Source organism: Cervus elaphus, chromosome 27, assembly GCF_910594005.1.
Source record: "Cervus elaphus chromosome 27, mCerEla1.1, whole genome shotgun sequence".
In the NCBI taxonomy this organism is placed as follows: Eukaryota; Metazoa; Chordata; class Mammalia; order Artiodactyla; family Cervidae; genus Cervus; species Cervus elaphus.
The window spans coordinates 44,348,355-44,373,281 of record NC_057841.1 but is presented as its reverse complement, the minus strand read 5'-3'; the positions used below and the strand labels follow the sequence as shown (position 1 = coordinate 44,373,281).

At 42.6% G+C, this 24,927-nt stretch overlaps 1 long non-coding RNA gene across 1 annotated transcript in view; it reads right to left on the bottom strand.

Moving 5' to 3' along the window:
- The window catches only part of LOC122684816, a 49,876-nt gene extending 27,537 nt beyond the window's left edge, over positions 1-22,339 (bottom strand). The window contains exon 1 of the long non-coding RNA XR_006338158.1: positions 22,065-22,339. This is a non-coding gene — a long non-coding RNA (uncharacterized LOC122684816). The remainder of the gene's footprint in view (positions 1-22,064) is intronic.
- Between the last annotated feature and the right edge of the window lie 2,588 nt (positions 22,340-24,927).

Below are 24,927 nucleotides of genomic sequence, written 5' to 3'. Positions count from 1 at the left end.
TCACAGGGTTGCAGGGTCAGACAAGAGTCAGACAAGACTTAGTAACAAAACAGTAGCATATATATAACTGAATCACTTTGCTGTACACCTTATAATATTCACAACATGTAAATTGACTATAATTCAATTTAAATATATATATATATATATATATATATATATACCCTCCACCTACTCACTGAGTCTTTTCTTCAAGACCATTGTTAATGCAACACACATCACCCCACTGGTGACCATCGTGTTCTTGCAGCTAATGCAGAGAGGCCGATGCAGAGAGGCCGGCCCCAGACAGGACTTCCTGGTAAACTTCTCAAGGCTTCCTTCTAATGTAGCAGTTTCCCTAGAACACAGGACACTCCCAGAATGTGCCAATTCTCCTATTCTTCCTCTCTTGCTTGGTGTAGATGAAGCCGTGCAGGGGGGACATGGGCCCCATCCTCCCCACCCCCACCCCGCCCCCAACAGCATTCTTCATCTAAGGAAGCCCAGCCTCTCTCTCAAGTTCTCGGCCCTGGGGCAATTGTGAAATTGGCTCTAATGATTAAACAAAAAATTCTCTGAGTCTCTTCCATCTTCATCCACTATGAATGCTTTAGAATGATTATATATGATCAGCACTGTCAGCCATCTGCAAAAGAACCTAAACAACCCACCAGCACTGTATCTCTATGATTAAAAGACAGATCTGAGTTTGAAACCCTTGTGATTACTTTGCAGGAGAAAGATATTATGAGGAAGAAGTCTAGAACTTGACTCAGGCCAGGTAAGTGTCTCTGCTCATTTGGTGATGACAACACATTCTGCTAGATGTTCAGTGTTAACGATGTAAGATTACTGTATTGTGTAACCAAAAGAAGGAAGTGCTCATTCTTCCTGTTTTCTGTTTTAGGACAAAATGGAAAGATCATCTTGTTCTTATCCCATTTTTCCCTTACCACAAAGTGAAAATAGCATGTAAAAGTTAATGTAATAGCATGTAAAAGTTAATGTAAAAAGCAAATAAATGAAATATATCCTGAGTCCCTTAGTACAACAGATAGTTCTACAGCAAAAGAAGACTTTTTTCCCTTTGATTTACTTTTCTAACTATGGATGGTTGCTTTTATTATTGAACATTTAAAACAGTGTCTCCAAAAAAACCTCCATTATATGTCCCAAATGAAAGAGAACAGGTTCAGTTCAGTTCAGTTCAGTTGCTCAGTCGTGTCCGACTCTTTGCGACCCCATGAATTGCAGCACACCAGGCTTCCCTGTCCATCACCAACTCCCAGAATTTACTCAAATTCATGTCCATTAGAGTCGGTAATGCCATCCAACCATCTCATCCTCTGTCGTCCCCTTCTTCTCCTGCCCTCAATCCTTCCCAGCATCAGGGTCTTTTCCAATGAGTCAACTCTTCGCATCAGGTGGCCAAAGTATTGGAGTTTCAGCTTCAGCATCAGTCCTTCCAATGAACACCCAGGACTGATCTCCTTTAGGATGGACTGGTTGGATCTCCTTGCAATCCAAGGGACTCTCAAGAGTCTTCTCCAACACCACAGTTCAAAAGCATCAATTCTTCGGTGGTCAGCTTTCTTTATAGCCCAACTCACATCCATACATGACCACTGGAAAAACCATAGTCTTGACTAGATGGACCTTTATTGGCAAAGTAATGTCTCTGCTTTTTAATATGCTGTCTAGGTTGGTCATAACTTTCCTTCCAAGGAGTAAGTGTCTTTTAATTTCATGACTGCAATCACCATCTGCAGTGATTTTGGAGCCCAGGAAAATAAAGTCAGCCACTGCTTCCACTGTTTCCCCATCTATCTGCTATGAAGTGATGGGACCAGATGCCATGATCTTAGTTTTCTGAATGTTGAGCTTTTTTTTTTTTTAATTATTATTTTTTTTTTTCCAGTGGGTTTTGTCATACATTGATATGAATCAGCCATGGATTTACAGGTATTCCCAATCCCGATCCCCCCTCCCACCTCCCTCTCCACCCGATTCCTCTGGGTCTTCCCAGTGCACCAGGCCGGAGCACTTGTCTCACGCATCCCACCTGGGCTGGTGATCTGTTTCACCATAGATAGTATACATGCTGTTCTTTTGAAATATCCCACCCTCACATTCTCCCACAGAGTTCAAAAGTCTGTTCTGTATTTCTGTGTCTCTTTTTCTGTTTTGCATATAGGGTTATCGTTATCACCTTTCTAAATACCATATATATGTGTTAGTATGCTATAATGTTCTTTATCTTTCTGGCTTACTTCACTCTGTATAATGGGCTCCAGCTTCATCCATCTCATTAGGACTGGTTCAAATGAATTCTTTTTAACGGCTGAGTAATATTCCATGGTGTATATGTACCACAGCTTCCTTATCCATTCATCTGCTGATGGGCATCTAGGTTGCTTCCATGTCCTGGCTATTATAAACAGTGCTGCGATGAACATTGGGGTGCATGTGTCTCTTTCAGATCTGGTTTCCTCAGTGTGTATGCCCAGAAGTGGGATTGCTGGGTCATATGGCAGTTCTATTTCCAGTTTTTTAAGAAATCTCCACACTGTTTTCCATAGCGGCTGTACTAGTTTGCATTCCCACCAACAGTGTAAGAGGGTTCCCTTTTCTCCACACCCTCTCCAGCATTTATTGCTTGTAGACTTTTGGATAGCAGCCATCCTGACTGGTGTGTAATGGTACCTCACTGTGGTTTTGATTTGCATTTCTCTAATAATGAGTGATGTTGAGCATCTTTTCATGTGTTTGTTAGCCATCTGTATGTCTTCTTTGGAGAAATGTCTGTTTAGTTCTTTGGCCCATTTTCTGATTGGGTCATTTATTTTTCTGGAATTGAGCTTCAGGAGTTGCTTGTATATTTTTGAGATTAATCCTTTGTCTGTTTCTTCATTTGCTATTATTTTCTCCCAATCTGAGGGCTGTCTTTTCACCTTACTTATTGAATGTTGAGCTTTAAGCAAACTTTTTCACTCTCCTCTTTCACTTTCATCAAGAGGCTCTTTAGTTCTTCTTCACTTTCTGCCATAAGGGTGGTGTCATCTGCATATCTTTGCATCAGGTGACCAAAATATTGGAGCTTCAGCTTCAGCATCGGTCCTTCCAATGAATATTCAGGGTTGATTTCCTTTAGGATTGACTGATTTGATCTCCTTGCAAGTCCAAGGGACTCTCAAGAGTCTTCTCCAGCACCACAATTTGAAAGCATCAATTCTTTGGTGTCCAGCCTTCTTTATGGTCCAACTCTCACATCCTTAGGTGACTACTGGGAAACCAAAGCTTTGACTAGACAGACTTTTGTTGGCAAAGTAATGTCTCTGCTTTTTAAAATTCTGTTTAGGTTGGTCATAGCTTTTCTTCCAAGGAACAAGTGTCTTTTGATTTCATGGCTGCAGTCACCACCTGCAGTGTGATTTTAGAGATGAAGAAAATAAAGCCTGTCACTGTTTCCATTGTTTCCCCATCTATTTGCCATGAAGTGATGGGACCGGATGCCATGATCTTAGTTTTATGAATGTTGAGTTTTAAGCCATTTTTTTCACTCTCCTCTTTCACTTTCATAAAGAAGCTCTTCAGTTCTTCGCTTTCTGCTATACGGGTGGTGTCATCTGCATATCTGAGGTTATTAATATTTTTCCTGGCAATCTTGATTACAGCTTGTGCTTCATCCAGCCTGGCATTTCACATTATCTGGGTAGACTTAACCTAACAAGAGCTCTCAGTGAGTTTTCATCAGCTGGTAGCAGAAGAGGACATTAGAAAGAGAAGCAGGAGAAGATTCGACACCAGGTGCTGACCTTGAAGATGGAGAAGACAATGTACAGAGATTAGGCTGGCCTCTGGGACTGAGTAAACCCTGGCCACCAGTCAGCAAGGAAGCTCAGTCCTACAGCTGAACAAGCCAGATAAGAGTTCAGAGGTGAACTCAAGAAGAGGACCTGGTCCTGAGTTTGTGAGAATTTGTTTGGCTGCAATGGAAAACTAGCCCAGTAATTTGCAGCCTTCAAGTGGGGCCTGAACCAACTTGATGCATCAAAAGCTACCCAGAAAACTTTGTTTTTTGTATAAAAAATTTAATTATATAAAATTACTTTTTTAAACAAAAACATGAAACACTGGCATCTATTTTTGAATCAATTAAGTTATGAAACCATTTTCTTTTGTACAATGCACAGTGGCAGTGAAACAGTGTGAAGTGTAGTGAATACCTACAGAATTTAGTTCTCATTGTTGTATTTCTCCAAACTTTGTGTCTGTATATGTGAAATACAATTTAAAAATTGAGTTTATAGTGATTTTTTTGAAGTGCACCAGTCTTCACTGTTATTATCTTTATAAAGGACTTGTCTTAAACTTTCAAAAACAAAAAAGAAAAATAAAACTATGGTACTAGCATAACTTTGCTATATATTTTTAAGTGTTTTTATGTAGAACAATTTGAGTCAGCCCTCAAGCAACTTCCCTTGTTTTTGTATACATGAATTTAGAGAAAATTGCACTCATTAAAAAAAATAAAAAAATTCCCCAGTATAATAAACTCAACAGTAAGCTCAAAGCAATGTTAAAAAGACCACTGTGAATGGAACACAAAAATCACAGCTTTACCCATTAATAACTGGAATTCCTGATCAGGAAGTAGGTATAGAAACACCCACGCCCTAGGGCTTTCCTCTCTGGAAGAACACCTTTTGAGTAATTCTTTACAACTCCAGCATCAAGCTCCAAAGTGCTGGACAGAAGTCTGGAATTGCTTCTGGAGCAACTTGCAAGAACAGGAGTCCTCACTGCACTGCACACCTAGCCCCGATGAGTGTACCGTTCTCCGCGTGCCTGCACACTCATAGCTCAGCACCGTCTGCACCGCCAGGTGGTTGTTCTACAAGTGCCAGCAAAACTGTAGGACCTCTGACCTCCTACAATCCTAACGACCTTGAGCTCTAGGTCTCAGTGACGCATTGATTTTGCCCACTCAAACTCCCGACAAAGGGTGGCTGACTCTGAAGGGCCATAGCAGCTCCGTAGCACCTGGCAGGGTCAGCTGAGCCCCTAATGCAAGTGAACTGCAGCTGAACTTCTCCTTCTGCCCCAACCTGCTTCCCTGTCCTGCACAGGTAGTGCTCCCTGATAAACTCCTGCATAGAAATCTCTGCCTCAGGGTTTTTTTTCCCATGGCGGGGTAGTGGGTGAGAGGAGGTGGGACAGGGAGCATCTTTGGAAACAGGTGTTTGTAACTACAGCATAAGGCCCCAACCACTATTCCTTCCTACTTCCATTCTCCACCAATCTTAGTTAAAATAACTGGGAGCAGTGCCTCAAAACGAAAACTCTGAACAGGTCTGTGCCCAGCATTCCATTTTAAGATGCAAGAGGGCCATCTCCTAGGTCACTGGCAATCTTCGGTTCATCACATGATAAATCACTATCTTCTACCAGGGCAGGAAGGGAGGGGGAGAGCTGAGCAAGGTTTGAATTTTGTTGAGCAGAGCTGGCTGTGTGCTAGAGAGGAACAGAGAGGGGGTTACAGCTGAGGTTTCATGAAATTGAGATCGATGTTCTAGAAACATTTCGAAAGCAACTTGACTGAGAAAGATGCAAATGAGGGCAGCTGCCACAGGCAGCTGGTCTGGCGAGATGCTTCCTTTGCAAAGCCACCTAGCAGTCCGGTTGCTATGGCAGCAGGAGTAGCCCTTGACTGCAAATTCCAAGTAAAAAACACTCCTCTGACTTTCACTCTTTTTTTCTTTAGTATTTTGAAAGAAGCTTTTGAAGTAAAATATGCAGAGCTGGTAGCCTTCTTTGGGGCACAGTAAAGCAAAGTCCTTTTTCTCTTGTAGCCTTTCTGCATACATATAACCAATGCTTTTAAACTTGTGATTTGCATAGAATTTTAAAAAGGTTTTATGCAGCTGTGACCAAGCAATTAGGTGAGCAAGACTATGTGACATATATTGACAGCTCCTTAGCTGTCTAGATAATGCAGAATTATTCATTTTTGTACTTCAATCAAAAGAAATTAATTTGTTTATTGAAGTGTTACATGTCTTATTTCTCCATTAGTAAATTTTAAATAAATGAATTTTGTTAACTATTGTGTTTAAATAAGTCATTTCCAATCAGAAAGCAGAAAAAATTGAAATGACTATAAATCAATATAATTTTATATCTAGTTCTTGTTCAGATCTCAGATTCATAAACAAAGATGTTTTGAACAGTTTCCTTGTAGGGGATAATATTTGTAATGCCCATTTATTGAGGACTTACTCTCTTCGAGGTACTTTGCCAATCACTTTCATACATAATTTCATTTAATTCTGTTAACTTTGTGAGATGGGTGTTAAGTCCACGTTTTGCAGATACAAATTTGGCAGCTGTAGCATCTTTCTTTATGTGTGTGCTCAATGGGAAGGCCGCATGAGGACACAGAGAAGGGGTCTTCTGTAAGCAGAGGAGAGACCCTCGACAGAAACCAACCCTGAGAACACCTGATCTTGGACGTTATGTCTCCAAGTCTGTAAGAAAATGAATTTTCATGGCTCCAGTCCCCCAGTTTGTGGTATTCTGTGGTGCAGACGAATACAGCCACTACAAGAAAACATAACCAGTACAATTCTTGGTCTGCTCTACAAGAACACAGTACAGCTTTTTTGTGTGTGTGTGTGGGAAATAGTCTTTTTTTTTTTTTTTCATTTATTTTTATTAGTTGTAGGCTACTTACTTTACAATATTGTAGTGGTTTTTGTCATACATTGACATGAATCAGCCATGGATTTACATGTATTCCCCATCCCGATCCCCCCTCCCACCTCCCTCTCCACCCGATTCCTCTGGGTCTTCCCAGTGCACCAGGCCCGAGCATCGAAACATGTATATTATCTAGGGTGAAACAGTACAGCTTTTTTAAGAGAAGTTTTAGGTTTACAGCAAAATTAAGAGTCAGGTACATAGGTTCCCAATATACTTTCTACCCCCACCACCAATTCACGCCACTCCCACTTCCAACACCCCCCACCAGATGGTACATGTGTGACAGTTGATTGCATTGACACATAATTATCCAAAGTTCGCTATTTACATTAGGATGTACTCCTGGTATTGTACATTCTATGGATTTGAACAAACATGACATGTACCCATTATAACATCATACAAAGCACTTTCACTGCCCTAAAAATCCTCTGTGCTCCTTCCACTCATCTCCTCCCCAGTGTCTCCATAGTTTTGCCTTTTCTTGATCAACATATAATTGGAAGCATATAGTACGTAACCTTTTCAGACTGTCATCTTTCAGTTAGTAATATACCCTTAAGATTCCTCCACATCTCTTTGTAGTTTCATAGCTCATTTCTTTTTAGTGCTGAATCATATTCCAGTGTCTGGATGGACCACAGTGCATTAATCCATCCAATCACTGAAGGACATCTTATTACTCCCAAGATTTGGCAATTATGAATTCAGTTCAGTTCAGTTCAGTTGCTCAGTCATGTCCGACTCCTTGTGACCCCATGGACTGAACCATGCCAGGCCTCCCTGTCCATCACCAGCTCCCAGAGTTTACCCAAACTCATGCCCATTGAGTCGCTGATGCCATCCAACCATCTCATCCTCTGCCGTCCCCTTCTCCTCCCACCTTCAATCTTTCCCAGCTCAGGGTCTTTTCAAATGAGTCAGTTCTTTGCATCAGGTGACCAAAGTACTGGAGTTAGGGTTAGAATAAAGGTACTATAAACACCCATGTGCAGGTTTCTATGTGGACATAAGTTTTCAACTCCTTTGGGTAAATACCAAGGAGCATAGCACTGGATCATATGGTAAGAATATATTTAGTTTTGTAAGAGATTACCAGATTGTTTTCCAATGACACTTGAGTTGTTTTCTGTCTGGGGCTGTGATGGGTGAAATTGCTGTGAACTTTACTTTGAATATAGGCTATTTTTCCCTTGGAGAAAATACTGGAAGTAGAATAACTGGGTCACATGGTAAGGGTATATTTGACTTTGTAAGAAATTCCCAAGCTGTTTTCCTAAATGGTTATACTATTTTACATATTCACCAGAAATGAATGTGAGTTTTGGTTGCCTCATAACCACCCCAACCCTTGATATGTTTAAGCTTTTAATTAGACATCCCCATTGGTATGCAGAGGCGTCTCCTGTGCTTTCAGAGGACTGTTGACATGGAGCAGCACCTCCCGGGCTCACTTGGCATTTGTGTATGTTCTTTGGTGAAGTGTTCATTTAAATATCTCACCCATGTTAAACTGGATCATGTGTCTTATTATTGAGTTAAGAATTCTTTTCTGTAAAAATTTCCTTCTGCTAATATATCTTTGCATTTTCTTTTTTATTTTGAAGAGCAGAGGATTTTAATTTTGATGAAGTCTAATTTGTCACTTTTTTCTTTAATGACCCATTTTTGGTGTTTTAAGAAATCTCTAGAGCCTACCACAAGGTTGCAAAGATTTTGTTACATTTTTTTCTAGAAATTTTACGTGTTAACTTTTAGATCTATCACTCATTTTAAGTTTAACATATAGTATGAGGTAAGGGTGAAGGTTAATTTTTATCCAAGTGGATATTCAACAATTGTTGAAAACTTTATTCTTTCCTCACTGAACTACCTTAGTATCTTGAAAAAATAAATTTGCCATATAAATGTGCATCTGTTTCTGGACCATATATTCTTCTCCACGGATCTCTATATCTGTTGATTCCTATTTCTATCCTATGACAATAATACCACACTGTCTTCATCTTTAGAGTTTCAGTCTTGAAATCAAGTAAGGGAAGTCTCACGTGAGTCTTGCATGTCAGAGCTGGACTGGCTGAGCGCCAAAGAACTGACTGTTTTATCTGTAATGATATAGAAGACACTTGAGAGTTCCTTGGACAGCAAGGAGATCAAACCAGTCAATCTTAAAGGAAATCAACCCTGAATATTCATTGGAAGGACTGATGCTGACGCTGAAGCTCCAATACTTTGGCCACCTGATGCAAAGAGCCAACTCATTGGAAAAGACCCTGATGCTGGGAAAGATTGAAGGCAGAAGAGGGCGACAGAGGATAAGACGGTTGGATGGCATCACCAGCTCAATGGACATGAACTTGGGCAAACTGGGAGATGGGGAGGGCAGGGAGGCCTGGCGCGCTGCAGTCCATAGAGTCACAAAGAGTCAGACATAACCTGATGACTGAACAACATACAGGCCTACCTTAGAGACATACATGTTTGGCTCCAGACCAAATCAACAACCTACTTAAGGAAGCAAAACCAGTTTAAGCAGGTTAATGTTTTATGTGCTGTTTCATAGTCTTTAACTATTGAAATCTGCTGATGCGGCAGGAAAAGTTATTGACAATCCATAACCAAATGAACATGACTATGTTTTAATAAAATTGAAATCTTATTTTTTTATAATTTATGTATGTCAAGAAATATTTGTTTTGTTGCTTTTATCAGTATTAAGACATGTAAAAAAATTTTTTTTTGGTGGGCTGTATGAAAACAGGCAGCAGACTGTAGTTTGCCTAGTCCTGTCTTAAACTGAAGAAATCCTCTTTGCTGTTCATGTTTTTAATTTTTTGACTTAAACAAATATAGAGAGCCAACTTCAGGTTTTACCATTTGGTACAAAATGTAATATGTTCTAGCAGTGTTGGGATATTTAAAAAGATATAAAAATAGTGAATAATTCTGAAACAAAACCAAACACTCAGAATTACTATTTATGACTATTAGATATCAAAGATAGCATACCCCCAAATCACAGTTTTCTAGGTTTCATCACATTTAAAAAAATTAAGGTGAGATTCACACAGAATAAAATTCATCACTTAACCATTAAAGTGTACAAATTAGTGGATGTTAGTACATTCACAATGTTGTGTGACCATCAACACTAACTGGCTCCAGAACATTTTTCTCACCTCACTAAAAGAAATCCCATATCCATTAAGCAGTCATTCTCTACTCCCCCTTCCTCCAGGCCCTGGCAACCACTAACCTGCTTTCTGTCTCTACAGATTGCCCTCTTCTGTATATTTCACATGAATAGAATCACACAACGTGTGACCTTTTGTGTCTGGTTTCTTTTACTTAGCACTGTTTTCTAGGGTCAGTGCTATACCATGCACAGTGCTTCATTTCTTCTTATAGCTTCATTTCATTTCATTGTGTTGATGTACCAAACTGCTTATCTATTCATCAGCTGAAGGACGTTTGGGCTGTTTCCATTTATTGGCTACAATGAAGAGTGCTGCTATAAACATTTTGTGTACAAATTTTTACGTGCACTTCTCTTTCAATTTTTTTGGGGAATATACCTAGGACTGGAATTGCTGCATCATGTGGTAATGCTACATTTAATTTCTTGAGGAACTGCCAAGTCACTTTCCACAGTGACTGTTGCATTTCACATTCTCACCAGGAATGTCCAAGGGTTTAAATTTTTCCATATCCTCACCAACACTTGATATTGTTTGATTCTAGCCATCCTATAGTGTGTGAAATGGCATCTCATTTGTGATTTTGATTTCCTGGATGACATTTTTTCATGTGCTTATTCACCATTTTATGTCTTCTTTGATAAAACATCTATCCACCCCTTGTTGTTGTTTCTGGATTGCTTATCTTTTTGTCCTCAAGTTATAGCAGTCCTTTACTTCTAGACACTAGGTCCTTATCATGTACATGAATAGCAAATTTTCCTCCCATTTTGTGGGTCATACTTTCACTTTATTGGTACTGTCTTTTGATGCACAGAAGTTACTAATCTTGATGAACTTAAATGTATTTCTTCTTTTGTTGTTTGTGATTTTGGTATCACATCTAACAATCTATTGCCAAATTCAAGAATAGGAAAATTTACTGCTACGCTTTCTTCTAAGAGTTTTATAGTCTTAGCTCCTGTATTCATGTCTTTGACCCATTTTGAATTAATTTTTGTAGATGGTGTGAGAAGTGTCAAACTTCATCCTTTTGTATACGGTTTATCCAGTTGTTCTACGACCACTTGCTGAAAAACTATTATTTCCACATTGAATGATCTCGACACTGTTGTTGAAAACAGATTGGTTATAGAGATATAGGTTTATTTCTGGACTCTTGATTATAGTTTATTGGTCCTTATGTCTATCCTTGTCGGTACCACATGGTCTTGATTGCGGTAGATTTGTAGTTAAGTTCTGAAATTGAGATGTGTGAGTCCTTCAACTTTTCAAGACATTTTGCCTATTCTGTGTCTCTTGTAATTACATATGAATTTAGAACCAGCTTTTCCATTTCTGCAAAGAAAGGTAGGAGGAATTTTGACACAAATTGCATGGAATCTGTAGATTCCTTTATGGAGTATAAATAATAGAAGTCTTAATAATACTAAGTCTTCTTATGCACAACCATGGGATGTCTTTAAATTGCTTAAGTCTTCTTTAATTACTTCTGGATAAAATTTCCAATATATTATTGAATAGAAGTAGCAAAGCCAAGTATCCTTAACTTGTTCCTAATCTTTGGGGAAAAGCTTTCAGTTTTTATCATTATTCCTCACATTTTTGAGGCATAACAGCTTATCCCTCAAAGCAGAATCATAGCTGCTTTATCAAAGACAATTTTCCTAATAAATTTCTATAAATTTTTTTAGTAAAATAAAGCCTGTATCTCAACCTAAGGATCCTTTCTTGAGACTGAGAAGAGGAAGTCAGAGAAATAAAGGCAGACTTCCAGAGTTTATATCTCTGTTAGGTTACAAAGATGGGAAAAATAGAACTCTGAAATACTTAGTCCTACTCCTAATAATGGTGGAACAGTATTTCCCAGACCTTTCCCCAGCAAAAAGTAGATGAATTAGTTTGTTAAGAAGAGTTATGAGGTATATTAAATTTTGTGTGTGTGTGTGTGTGTGGTTCCAGGTTAAGTTTTATTCTTCCAGGACTTAAATGTATCTATAATTTAATAATCCCACTTAATTCCACAAAGAATTTGAGTTAGCTTATTTTTATCATATTTAAATATTATAGTGGTAACCATAAATTTGAATATATTTAGCATACGATTTAGTATGCATTTCCAAAGCTGCATGTTGTAAATCATACTCCAACACTTGGTGTAAATCAATATCCTGTTTTTCTTAAAAATGATTCAATTATTAAAGGTCATACTCCATTTATAGCTATCATAATATACTGGCTATTCTCTGTGTGGTACAATATATCCTTGTAGCTTATTTATTTTGTACACAGTAGCTTGCACCTCTTAATTACCTACCCCTAACTTGCCCCTCTGGAGAAGGAAATGGCAACCCACTCCAGTGTTCTTGCCTGGAGAACCCCAGGGACGGGGGAGCCTGGTGGGCTGCCGTCTATGGGGTCACACAGAGTCGGACACAACTGAAGCGACTTAGCAGCAGCAGCAACTTGCCCCTCACTGCTTCCCTCTCCCCTCGGGTAACCTCTGATTTGTTCTCTGTGAGTCTATTTTTGTTTTGTTATATTCATTTGCTGTATATTTTAGATTCCACATATGTGATAACATACTTTATCTGGTTTACTTCATTTAACATAACCCTTAAAAGTGTCTTAATTTCTTGGAATTTGGAGACACCTAAAGCTCCAGTGGAGTACTGGCCAATGGGAATGTCTAGGGTGCTGTGCATTACATCCCAGTTCAAGTATATTGTAGGAAATCACTGAAAAATCCACGTCTTCATACATTAAAGGTCAATATTTTGTCTCTGAGTTTCTTTTTCTTTCTGTATTATGATTACACAATACTCATGTAATCTTTTTGCATGATTACAAATCTTTCTCTATCATGCCTTTTTTTTGACAAGGACTTATCTCCCTGAGTGCATGATGTAACTGTTCTTATACTCTTTCTACAACTGAAGCTACTTAGCAATGAACTGGGGTCCTTCACTGTCTCTGAAGCATTCATGTATGAGATGAAAAACCCACTGTTTTGGATGTTACTGAGAAGATGCCTACAAGTAAGAGAGGTTCAGAGACCATAACCACCAAGGAATTTTTAATTAAAATTTACACTCTAAGATTTAGGGAAATTCTAGCTTTTCTGCACTGAAGCATAAATCCCATGTCATAATTGCTCGGCACAATGTATGCCAATGCTTTCATGAACAGTCCACAGAACAAGATGACAGAATGCCTGTACATGAATTTCCTGGCTAATCTAGCATGTGAAATCTAGTTACCATGAGCAGTCAGATGGAGAAAAATGATTATGATGAAGAGAAGGCCCAAGGGAAAGGATTTTTCTGCTTGAATAACTAAATGTCAAAATTAAATCATTTCCATTGGGAAAAGCGTATCAAATTCAAAAAGTAAAGAACCACAACAATGGGAAATGAAGACTTGCCTCTAGCATTATGTTTTCTCAATTTTTAAAAAACCACAATCAGAAATGTGTTATACACATGCACATACACACACATACTCTCTGAATTGTTGACTTTTCACACAGTGAATCCATCCAAGTAACCTGTATCTTATTCTATTTCATTCTGATTTTTTATTGAGGTAAAACATACAAGGCATAAAGTTCACCATTTTTAAGCATACAGTTCTGTGATATTAAGTACATTCACATTGTTGTGGAATCATCACCACCATCTGGAACATTTTCATCATCTCAAACTGAAACTCTGTCCCAATTAAACAATAATCCTCTTCCCCTCAACCCCAGCTCCTGGCAACCACCATTCTACTCTGTCTCTATGAATTTGAGTACTCTATAGATTTCTCATACAAGGGGATTTTGCTTTTTTTGGTGAAAGGCTTATTTTACAAACGTCCTCAAAGTTCATCCATGTTGTAGTCCATGCCAGAATTTCCATCCTTTTCAAAGCTGAATAATATTCCATTGTGTGTATAAATACATTTTGTTTATTCATTCATCTGTCGATGAACACTTGAATTGCTTCCATCTCTGTCTGGGCTGTTGTGAATAACGCTGCAGTGAACATGAGTGTACAAATACCTTTCTTAAAAATGCCAATTGCAACACATTAAGTTGATTTTCTTGACCTTAAAAAAACCAGTGTTCTGGTTCATTGAGATCAAATGTATCCTTTCCTTTGAGCCATGTGAAGCTAACCAGGGCAGTCTCAGACTCATTTCCCTTCCTTGAACTGGGAAGAATGTTCAAGTTGCTCAGTTGTGGCTGAGCCTTTGTGACCCCATGGACTGCAGTATGCCAGACTTCCCTGTCTATCACCAACTCCTGGAGCTTACTCCAACTCATGTCCATTGAGTCAGTGACGCCACCCAACCATCTCATCCTCTGTCACCCCCTTCTCCTCCTGCCTTCAATCTTTTCCAGCATCAGGGTCTTTTCAAATTAGTCACCTCTTTGCATCAGGTGGCCAAAGTATTGGGACTTTCAGCTTCAGTTCAGTTCAGTTGCTCAGTTGTGTCCAATTCTTTGCGACCTCATGAACCGCAGCACACCAGGCCTCCCTGTTCATCACCAACCCCTGGAGTCGACCCAAACCCATATCCATTGAGTTGGTGATACCATCCAACCATTTCATCCCCTTTCATCCCCTCTGCTCCTGCCTTCAATCTTTTCCAGCATCAGGGTCTTTTCAAATGAGTCAGCTCTTCGCATCAGGTGGCCAAAGTATTGGGACTTTCAGCTTCAGTTCAGTTCAGTTGCTCAGTTGTGTCCAATTCTTTGCGACCTCATGAACCGCAGCACACCAGGCCTCCCTGTTCATCACCAACCCCTGGAGTTTCAGCTTCAACACCAGTCCTTCCAATGAACACCTAGGACTGATCTCCTTTAGGATGGACTGGTTGGATATCCTTGCAGTCCAAGGGACTCTCAAGAGTCGTCTTCTCCAACACCACAGTTCAAAAGCATCAATTCTTCGGTGCTCAGTTTTCTTTATAGTCCAGCTCTCACATCCATACATGACTACTGGAAAAACCATAGCCTTGAATAGACAGACCTTTGTTGACAAAGCGATGTCTCTGCTTTTTAATATGCTGTCTAGGTTGGTCATAAATTTCCTTCCAAGGAGTAAGCGTCTTAATTTCATGGCTGCAATCACCATCTGCAGTTACTTTGGAGCCAAGAAAAATAGTCAGCCACTGCTTCCACTGTTTCCCCATCTATTTGCCATGAAGTGATGGGACGGGATACCATGATCTTAGTTTTCCGAATGTTGAGCTTTAAGCCAACTTTTTCACTCTCCTCTTTCAGCTTCAGCATCAGTCCTTTTAATGAATATTCAGGACTGATTTCCTTTAGGATGGACTAGTTGGATCTTCTTGCTGTCAAGGGACTCTCAAGAGTCTTCTCTGATACCACAGTTCAAAAGCATCGATTCTGTGGTGCTCAGCTTTCTTTATAGCATGTGCCAGAAAGGATGACTGAAGAAATTTTTTTCCTTTTAACAAAGGAAACCATCCATGAGTGACATGTGACACCTTGTGCAGAGAATCTCAAAAGGCCCCACTCAGACAGACACTAAGCAGCCTGTTGTCTTTCTGGAAGTAGGACCGCTTATGGCCAGCCAGGCTTGTAGTGTGGTCAGGGTTAAGGTCTATCTGAACAGCTATAATACCCAACACCTACCGCTAAATCCAACACAAGCCCAACTGCACTTTCTCAGGAAACTGAGTCCACAGACTGTGTTAAAAGATATTATGGGCTTGCAGGGTGAACATACTGTTCACTGTTTCAAAGTCTTTCTGAGAGACACTACTTCTTGAGGCATCAGTGGTCTACTGTCACATGATAAACCTTCTCAAAAATGAGTACTTTGACACAGCAACTGGTCCTTGGGCTGGTGGTTGGGATGACTTAGCTTGACATTCCTGCTCTCACTTCCAGAGTCATACACGTGGCTGTAATCATCTGCCAGTTCCACTTCGTCTTCCTCATGTGTACTGGCTGTTGGCCGGTCTCAACTGACATAGAGGTTGTTAGCTCAGGCTTCTTCACCTGGAGGACTGTGGGGTCTGAAAGGGGGTGGGGAGAGATAAAGAGGAAAGGGAGGGAGACAGACATAACGCTCATGTGCAGGAGGGAGTCTTCATTTCGGGATTTTGCAAACTTGAGACTTAGAGATTTGGAAGTCCTTTCTCCATGTTCTTTTTTTTAAAAAAATATTTATTTGTGGTGTCGGGTCTTAGTTGCCATACATGGGCTCTTAACTGTGAACTCAGTAGTTGCAGCTTGCAGGCTTAGTTGCCCTGTAGCATGTGGAATCCTAGTTCCCTGACCAGGGATCGAACCCGTGTCTGCTGCATTAGAAAGCGGATTCTTAACCACCAGACCACCACAGAAGTCCCTTTTCCATATTCTATTTGCCAAAGTGAGTCACAAGCCAGCCCAGTTCCAAGAGTGGGGAAATGAATTTCTTGGGAAACAGGAGTGGCCAAGCTCCATGGCAAAAGGATGTGCATACAGAGATAAGAAGGATTACTGTAATTATCTTTGTCAACAACTTGTCACTCTACTCTTATGGCTAAAAATGAAGGTATTGTCACTGGCAAAGCCATTAACAATTCTTAAGGAATAAAGATAGAATATGGGCAATAAAATAAAGTCTAACCTTTTTTTCCTTTTCCTTTGTGCTTAATCTAGTTTCACTTGCTCACAGGGAACCATAGGCCTCACACCCAGTACTTCAAACCAAAGTTTCTAGTACAAAATGGCTGCCCCAACACTTCAACTTGGTAGAGTGTGTGCAGAAAGCTGTACCTGGCACTTCAATTCAAGATGGCAACAATGGGCCCTGTGCAGAGATGCTGTGCATGACACCTGGATCTGGAGCATGAGCAACACAGCTGTGCCCAACCTGCAAAACCCCAATCTTCTCTTCACTTAAAAGAATCTTTAAAAAGCACCCTTGCCTATAGCCTTTTGGGGACAGCATATACTCTAAAGCAGGGGTCCCTTGGAGAAGGAAATGGCAGCCCACTCCAGTGTTCTTGCCTGGAGAATCCCAGGGACGGCGGAGCCTGGTGGGCTGCCATCTATGGGGTCGCAGAGAGTCGGACATGACTGATGCGACTTAGCAGCAGCAGCAGCAGAGGGAGACTCAGAGGACCGGTGGGTAGGGGAGCTGAATGGGGAAGGATGAGGAGGAATCATTTTATCCCTGTGCGTGTGGTGTGACCATTTGGAGAGGAGTAGCAGAAGCTGTTGATGCCTGCCTGGCAGGCAAGCTGAGGACCCTAGAAGCTTGCACCTTTTCCCTCTTCCTGGTCCTGAAATGTGCAGGAGCTGAGCCATCCCCAGTCTCGCTGCAAGCTGATACTTTCCTTTTGGAACAACCCCTACTTGTGGAAGACAGTGATCATTAAGGAATACTACCTTGACATTGCTGGCACAACTTAGCTCCCAGTGCATTGTGAGTGGGTGGGGGAGGGAGTGCATGCTCCTCCTGCATGATCCTACCCTGTCTCCCCTGTATTCCTCCAGGATACAGGATTCCTCCACGGTGCGTCATTCGCCTCTAAGCCACTAACTCTGGGATTATGAAAGGGGAGCTCCCAGCCATGGGCTGCACAGCAGCAGCCTTAACTTCCTCAGCTGGCTGTCAGACCACAACTGCCCAGGATCAAACAGGATTGCTGAGGTGGAGTCTGTCTGGGCCTCTGCAGAACTGGTGATTGCTATTAGAGTTCTTGGCTGCTCATGGGAGGGTTTGGGGCCTGGTCAGCCCAGTGCTGGCCTTGTTCTTGTTGCCAGCAGATCATCGACGAAGACTTGTTGATCGATCCCTTGCAGCACTACCCAGGTAGAAGGTTCTGAAACGAGAGGTAACTGAGAGAAACATGGGTTGTGAGGGGATCAGAAGCTGGGCCCTGAAGGCACAGCTGTGTAGAGGCCAGGACACTCCTTTCCCACATGGGGAATCTCAGGCTCATGCAAGCTGGATGTGGAGCCTGGATTCGTGTCATGCACATAGACTGGATGATTGAAGACCTCATCCTCAAGTCATGCTCAAGTCACTTCATCTCCAAGTCCTACACGAAGCAGCTGTGCTTACAGCATGAGAGTCCTATGTGATTCTGATAGAGGCAGGGTTAATCAAGCTCCTTCATCAGAATCTTCCTTCCCTGGGTCCTGCCATCCACAGGCCTCCTGCTGCTCATTGAGTTTGATTCCCTGGGCCCTTCACCCCCACCCCTTCTCCTGGGAAGCCCCACCAATTGCAACGGGCTTCTCTCTGGTGTCACATTGCACTTCTGTGCTGACTTTGGAGTCTTCTCTGAATTTCCACTTCCGCCGCTTGGCCTCTCACCACCAACACACAGTCAAAGCTGGAAATGGCTTAAGCCTGGCTGGTGATAATACTGAAGGGCTGGGGGAGGCAATGGACAGGGACCCCAAAAGGGCAGGACATGGAGCCTACTAACATCATCTCCCACATTGCTGGAGACGGGCGTCTTCAGCTACTGAAACACCTGTGTTCCCTGTTTTGTGTTTATGTCCCTGTATCTTGCACGAGTGTGTGTACACAGGCGTGCTTGTGTCGCCTGTGTTTGTGCGTGTGTCTGGCCCGCTGAAGACACAGAGGTGAAGGCGACAGAACATGAGATGTGGAGCAACCAAAAGAGGAGGCACGAGGCATCCACAGACTTGGGGAGACTGGTCGAAGTATCTCTGCAGTGCCCATTTCCAGGACAGAAGTGAGGAAAGGATGGCCAGTGACAACTGTCCTGCAAGTACCAGCCAATCGCACAGACAGTATCTCCTGAACTTCTAGGCCATTGTACTGCAGTTGGTCTAGTCTGGTATTCTGCCCTCTCGTGGAGAAATAGAAGAATGCTTATGAATGTAATTTATAAAATCCAAATGTATTCTTTACATGTTGAAGAAGATACTGTATAACTTTATTAAAAATTAATACATACTCATAACAGAAAAATGTAAAGTTGCTAGAAAAATACAAGGAAAGAAAAAAGTCATCCATGATATTATTTATCATTAGCTCAGAATTCTGAGTTCCTGGGACAGGGAGATAAAAAGATGAGGGTGCACTAGTTCTTTTAGTATAAAATTATCTTTTCTGCTATTTGAATGCCAACATAGAACTTGATTCTGATAAGTGATTCTTGCTTTCTTTACTTATTTTTCAGCCTCTAATTTTATAAATACCTAGTAATTTGACCCCCTGTTTAGAGACTGTTTGCTTCAAGGTTTTATGTTGTTGTTTTTGCCATTTTTGCTATGATTAAAAAATATTGCATGACGTGGCTACAGTAAAAAAAATAAAAAATAAAAAAATAAAGCAGGGGTCCCTATCCCCCAGGGCCATGGACAGGTACTGGTCCATGGCCTGTTAGGAACTGAGCTACACAGCAGGACGTGCATGGCAGGTGAGCAAGCGAAGCTTCATCTGTATTAACAGTTGCTCCCCATCGCTTGCATTACTGCTTGAGCTCTGCCTCTTGCTCAATGAACTCAATAAATGCAATGTGCTCAAATCATCCCACAACCATCCCTCCTACCCAATACAGTCCATGGAAAAATTGTCTTCCATGAAACCAGTCCCTGGTGACAAAAAGGTTGGGGACTGCTGCTCTAGAGCACGAGTTCCCACTTCTTCATTCTTTGATCAAAGAATAAAGCTTTCCTTTGCTTCTGAATCAAACTTGGTCTCATTTTATTGGCTCAAACAACACAGGGCAGGAAGACTCTTACTGAGGACTGATGCAAAGCGGTTAATAACAAACTCTGGAGACCCACATAGGACAGGTCATGGCCTTTTTGCCTGCACCTGTTGCCTAGGCTCTAGGCTTGGCATAAGTGGCTTTGGGAGGCTCCTGCAAGGATGACTGACTCTAATCTCTTAGTACACTCTGACAGGTAGAATGGTGGTGGCCTCTGGCTGAATTCAGAGCAACTCTGCCCAGCAACCTCATACCCAGGTGTGGTGTGCACCCAGCATAACCCCCATAGTCATCTGGACTGTGCCCCTCTGAGGAGGTCACACTGAGGCATCATTGGGGATTGGAGACTGAAACTCATGTGTGTCTGCTGCCTCTGGTTGGCCCCGATGGTGCTGGACGCCTGGGGACAGTGGGGACTTGTGGACGAGTCGGAACCCCAGCAGTCCTGCCTGTGGTCTCGCCAGTAGTGCTGTCCTCTTGACCTCTGTACATGGTGTAGTGGCTGCACCAGCTTTTTGCTGTCCTTGCCAACCTCCGGGGTCAACAGTAGCATTCTCCATTGTTACTTCCAGTTTAGTGAAAGAGCAAGGGCAGCTCTGTGAGTCAAGAGGTGAAACCAGGAAAAAGTCCAGGTGATGAGTATGCATGACAGAAGAGAATGAGGACACTCAATCCAAGTTCAGGAAAAGGCATCAAGGACACCTAAGTGTGAAAGGGTTCCAAGGTAGGCATGTGACCAGTGATCTGACTTGTCCGGTCAGCACGAGTTTCTCTGAAGTGGGCTGAGGAGACCAGTGAGTGGTTCTCAAGAGGCAAACGATAAAAAGGCCTGTAGGAAAGGCCACCTACTGGCTATTTTCCTCCAGTGTCAACCGGTGAGCATGGGAATCTGGACTAACTGTCCGGAGATGTTTGAACTCTGGTGAGTGACCTCAGCCCCCAATAAGGGATAGAAAGCCAAGGAAACCAGGACCTAATCAATGTGCCATAAGTACATATAAGGAAATAGGAAAGAGAAAATGTCCTCATGATCCCCCCCAAAGGGGTAGAAATGGCAGATCTCAACTATACCCTTGACAGCAAATGATCCAAAGAGATGAAGAATGACAGGGCCTGGAGGCTCCTAAGCTGGCACTCCAAATGACCCCTTAAGGAACCCTGGCTGACATTTGATATGGAGCAAAAACACTGTTGAATTCTTAGTTGACACCAATGTCATTTTTTTGGTTCTGAACACCAGATCCAGCAAACAGTCCTAAGAACTGTAAAATTATGGGGTGTTCAGGGAAGTCTTAAGAAGGGGAATTATAGAGCCACTGCCACTAGGATGGGAACTGGATGAACACAGGTGCATCCATTCCTTCCTGTTCCTCCTTGAATGCCCTCCACCCCTACTAGGAAGAGATACCTTACATAAACTGTGGGGTTACCCTCCACCTAATGGGAGACAAAGGACTGTTATCTCTTTAGACAAGGGGCTGGAGATGATAATGTTAATGACTGAGGACAAACCTCCCCAAACAGAGCAAGTCCATCTCCCTGGAGTGAATCCTGAGGTATGGGCCCCAGCACAGGTAGGACCAGTTAAAGGAGCCAGTCTTGCGATAGTTCATCTAAAACCTGGACATACACAGCCCAATAGAAAGCAGTACTCTCTGCCAGGAGGCCCTCTTGAGCATTTCCCCTGTGATACAGACCCTAAATGACCAAAGCCTTATTAGACCACGCCAATCAGCTTGTACCACCCCATTCTCTCCATAAGGGAACCCCAACAGGGAATACTGGATAGTTCAGGACATCAGGGCAGTCAGTGGAGCCACAGAGTATACACAGAGGTGGTCCCTAATCCCTACACACTGCTGGGCACTCTGTCACCCAGCAGGATGTAATATTCTGCCCCAAACTCCAGAGACACGACCTGAGGTAACAGACCCCTGGACCACCCTTGTGACCCTCTGACCTGAAGCTTCTCTTCTGAGAAACCACCCAAGTGTGGCCACGGAGACAGGCCTCACAGCAAGCATTGGATCAGGGTCAAAGGCCTAGAGACCTGCATTTTCAGGAAAAATGCGACATGTGAGCATTATTCTCTTTTCCACATAGGGGCCAGGGACCTTAAACTGTCTGAGTTTCTTTGTCACCCAAAGGTTATACAAATGGGGGTTGTCCAGGGATGAGTATGCTCAAGTCTGTGGGCAACCAAACATACCTGAAGAGAAGTTCCCCTCCTCCACCCAAGGTTACCAGCCACTCCTGCTCAGCAGGAAGCACTCACCGAAAAGGACTCAGGCCCTCAGCGTCCTCTCCCATCCACACAGTGAGGAGGAGACACAGGGCAGAGAAGGGGTTTGTCATCAGCAAAGCCCATTTATAATTCCCAGGGAATAAAAATAGAACCTAGGCGATAAAAAAGGATTGTCTGACCTTGTTTTCTCTGCGCTGAGTCTAGTTCACTGGTTCCCAAGGCACCAGGTACAGAGGCCTCCCTCCAGCTCTTCCCAACAGGATGCCTGGTGCAAAACGGTGGCGACGACGGCAAAAGCTCCGCCCCCAACACTCTGTTCAAGATGGCGGGGGCGAGCCGTGTGCAGAAACGCTGCACCCAGCACCTTGGTCCCGTGCAGGAGCAGCAACTGCGCCTGCGCTGCCCCCAGGATCCCGCGAGAACTCAGTCCCCTCTCTGCCATGGGATCCTTATAAGCAGCCTCGCCCCAGCCCTTACTTGTGGAGGCTCCTATTGGCGTGAGCTGCTGGAGGTGGAAGGCCCCTTGCTGGGAAAGGACTCATGAAGACAGGTAGCAGTTGGACCCCACATCGCTCCAACAGTGTGCCCTGAAGATATGTCTGCATCGGTTCTTCAGCAGCTCTTGTGATAGAAACTATCGGAGCGTCTGCTAATAGGAAGCTGCTACACCCAGCTTGGGACGCTGAGCATCCTTAGGAGGAATTGGGAACTTATTGCTTTTTGTTGCAAGAAGATTCCTAGGCTGTAGTGCTGACTGACAGAAGTAAAAATCTTAAGAACGTACACGGTGTCACCATAGTCTTAGTGCTTCTGCCCCATTCCCCCCCGCCCCGAGGACTGGGAGTCTGCAATTACAGACTCCGAGGGACTTTACTCCCGGGAGCCTGTGTAATAGATTTCCTTCTTCCTTTAGCAAGCATCCTCTGACTCAAAGCTGAGGACAAAAATACTATCAGTATGACGAAGGAATTTAACTGGTGTGCTTTTGAAGCCCCCCCCCCTTTTTTTTTTAATCTGCAAAAACAAAACCCAAAGTCAAGGTTGTTTTGAACTCAGTCGGGTGAGCATTGGCTCTCTGACCAGGAGAGAGTGTCTGTTGAATTCTTGGAGGATTCTTGGACATACTTGTTTCTGGGTCCAGAGGAAAAAAGATGCAAAGTTGTCAGAGTAGAAGAGGCTCCGAGTGGACTTAAAAGTGCAGGTGGCCAAGATGACTCAGTAGTTTTCTGGGTTGGAAGCTTGTCCTGCACAGGGAGATAGATGTCCTTCACTTTGAAAACCTGGGACGTGAAACTACCTCTATTTATAAGTTTAAAATTTTTACTTATGTTTCTGTCGTGTTCCAAAAATGATTTAAGGTGGCTTATGGAGACACAAGGGCTTCCCAGGTGGTGCTAGTGATAAAGAGCCTGCCTGCCAATGCAGGAGACAAAAGAGAAAGGGTTTGATCCCTGGGTGGGGAAGATCCCCTGGAAGAGGGCATGGCAACCCACTCCAGTAGTCTTGCCTGGAAAATCCCATGGACAGAGTAGCCTAGAGGGCCAAGTGCATGGAGTCAGCAAAGAATCTGACACGACTGAAGCGACTGAGCATGTGTGCATGCATAAACTCACCTGCACAAAGGTAAACAAAGATACCCTCTGGCTGGAGTCCATTTTACACACCAAATCAGGGCTTTGCCCACTGCCCTACTCTGCCCTGGACATCCTGTCTGTGAGTACTCAAGGCACAGGAGATTTGGTTCCAGGAGATGAGGCAGTGAGGGAACAGAAGTGACCAAGCTCAGAAGATTCTCCTGTGAACCCACCTATGAAACAGAAACAGATTCAGATATAGGGAACAGACTGGTGGTTGCCAAGTGGGTGAAGGAGGGATGGAGTGGGAGGTTGGGGTTAGCAGATGTAAGCTTTCGTATATAGGATGGATAACAAGGCCCTACTGTGTAGCACAGAAGACTATTCAGTATCCTATGATAAACTCTAATGGAAAAGAATATTTTAAAAAGAATTTTCATAGAGCAGAAATTAATAATATTGTAAATCAACTATGCATGCGTGCTAGGTTGCTTCAGTTGTGTCCAACTCTTTGCAACCCCGTGGACTGTAGTCCGCCAGACTCCTCTGTCCACGGGGTTCTCCAGGCAAGAATACTGGAGTGGGTTGCCATGTCCTCCTCCAGGGGATCTTCCCAACCCAGGAATTGAAACCATGTCTCTTATATCTGGGTTGGCAGACAGGTTCTTTACCACTAGTGGCACCTGGGAAGTCAAGTCAACTATATACTTCAATTTTAAAAATACTGATAAAAGGATTAAAAAAAAATCCTTCTGGTATTAGAAGAGACTGAAGAATGAGCCCAGGAGTGGAGGAGCTGAACAACATTGCAGAACCCCACCTGGGGGCAGAACCTCAGGGGAACAGCCTGCCCAGTCCCTTGGGTCTGAGTGTCACAGCCTCAGCAAGCTTGTTGTGGGCTGGCTTGTCATAGAAGTGTTGGCCTCATCAACGCTTTAAGGAGCTTAGATGTATTTCATAAGAGCTTAGATGAGAAAACAGAAGGTCCTCCCTGAAACCTCAGCTGTAGGTTGAGGCCCACTAGTAGGTCAGGAAATCAACTTAGTGAGTCTTCGACCAGTGATTTTTCATTAAGTGGAATAGAAAATAAAAAAATTTTTAAAGTGCTGTTTCAGGATTGCTTTTTCAGTAACAGATCAGTATGTATGTACAGGGTAGTGATGCAAATGTATTTCATATTCTGGGTCATGGTCAAAAAGCTTGAGAAGCGCTGAATTAGGCTACACTACTGTCAGGGAATAAGGCTGCCTTTTATATCAGCTTTTTCTGATTCTGAAATAATGCCTTTTCAAATAAGCTACACTGCATACTCCACCCTTTAAAAATTCAGAAAACTTATTGGAAGTCATATGAAACTCACAATAAGGCTCCCCACCCAACCCCACAACACCCCCTCCCCCCAAAAAAACAGGTCTGAGAATGTTTTGTAATATTGGCTAGTTCACATGAAAAGTCAAGTAACAAGAGC